Raw genomic sequence first — 1790 nt, 5'->3', positions numbered from 1 at the left:
CTTTTCTTTTTCTTTTTCTTTTTTTTTCTTTTTCTTTTTTTTTTCTTTTCTTTTCCCCCCATTCCCTTCCCGTGCGCCCAGCCCCCCTCTCTCTCTTTCTTTCCTTTTCTTTTTTTTCTTTTTCTTCCTTCTCTGGTTCTCCCACGCACAACCTCTCTCTCTCTCTCTCTTTCTCCATTTTCTTCCACCGCCGGCCACCTCTCTCTCCGGGCTTCCTCCCGCCGGCGTCCTCTCTCTCTCTTGCTCTCTCTTTCCGGGTTTCTCTCTCCCTCTCTCTCTCTCTCGGCAGTTTGGCCGAAAATCTCAACAAAAAAAAATGAAAAACAGAAAAAATTGAGGGAGACGAAGCTCGAGCAACTGATTTGAGGTAAAACCCTTTGAAACCCACTCTTTGATTCGGATTTTAAGCTTGAGAAAGTTTGATTTTTGGTTAGATTTGAATAATTTTGAGTTAGGGTTCGAGTTTGAACAGTTATTGTTGGAATTGAATGAAATTTGGGGATTTTTAGTTATTGGACTTGTTTAATTGATTAGAAACTGATTTTGATGGATTCTGGAGAATATATATTGAAATTGGATTTGAATTGCAGGTTTGGCATTTTTCCTATTTATGCCGGCATGCTGCCGAAATTTCTCTAGAAACTTGTTTTTAAACTGAAATTAAATAGGAAAAACCCAACCTATGAATTGGATTCTAATTTTTAAAGAACCCCCAAACTGAATTATAAATCATTGTGAAAATTGGATTTGAGTCAAGGCACACTAATAGGAAACAATTAAACATGATTGAACTTAATTCGTTTTAGGAATGAGAAATACTTCCTAAGATATTGCATTTGTGATGAAGCTAGTGGAGAAGTCAAGCATTAAGGCTTTAAGGAAAGCGGAGGCTAGGAGAACTGAAGGCTAGCCCAGGTTTGATATCCAACAGGTAGGATATTCTTGTCTATATCTTGTTAGCCTCATTTTAAATTATTTTGGCCAATGAAAATGTTTTGGAACAAAACATGTTTAAAGAAAATGATTTTAAAGAAATAACATGAGAATGCTATTAAGTTTTTCCAATGATTTTGGAAATGAGATTTCAAAGCGTATCAATTCTTAAAATGAAATATTTTAAGAAATGATACAATGCATGGTGGCCTTAGAGATCGGGATGTGGGAATCGCATCCTTGGGGGCAGGTCCCGAAACCCGTACGGATCCGCTTCTTGTTTAGTGGAATGATGGCTCTGCACTTTTTTTTAGACGGACATTTTTACCGCTTCTTGTTTAGTGGTATGATGAGCTGCACACTTTCATTACACAGATATTTCTATTGTGAGTATTTCCTTTTCTAAAAAGGGATGATCGGTTCTGGATGTATATCTTCGGACCGTGAGTACCTTTATTTTAAATGCTTTATAAAATTTATATCCTACTGGGCCTTTCGCTCACCTTTTTCTGTTTTTAAATGTATTAAACCCCTCCAGGCGACGCGAGGAGTGGTGCGGAATAGGTAGCTATTACCGGTGGTGTGGACTTGATCTCGGGAAGCAAAGAGTTGTAACCCTCCTATCTTTTATTTCAAGGCATGTATAAGAGATTATGGTTTGTAAACTTAAATGTTGCTAGATTGTGGTTGATGTCACATTTACTTATGTTTATATTCATGTATGCTAAATACCTGTGGGAATTCCTGACATGATACCAGTGATGTGGTTTTAAAACTGGTTTGGTTGAAAATTCCACCACCGTTCTTGAAATTAAATTTCTCTTGAATGCAGGGGCTCGTTTGGAAATACCTGAATG

The 1790-nt window shown here is 37.4% G+C and overlaps 1 long non-coding RNA gene across 1 annotated transcript; it reads left to right on the top strand.

Moving 5' to 3' along the window:
- The first annotated feature begins 335 nt into the window (after nucleotides 1–335).
- LOC112093669 lies at nucleotides 336–1567 on the top strand. The gene is made up of 3 exons (XR_002903155.1): nucleotides 336–367; nucleotides 848–931; nucleotides 1472–1567. It is a non-coding gene; the product is annotated as an uncharacterized LOC112093669 (long non-coding RNA).
- The last annotated feature ends 223 nt before the right edge of the window (nucleotides 1568–1790 follow it).

This window comes from Morus notabilis, unplaced genomic scaffold (genome assembly GCF_000414095.1).
Source record: "Morus notabilis unplaced genomic scaffold, ASM41409v2 Scaffold111, whole genome shotgun sequence".
Taxonomy (NCBI): Eukaryota; Viridiplantae; Streptophyta; class Magnoliopsida; order Rosales; family Moraceae; genus Morus; species Morus notabilis.
Note: the sequence above shows the minus strand (reverse complement) of the source record. Positions and strands in the feature narration are given on the sequence as shown.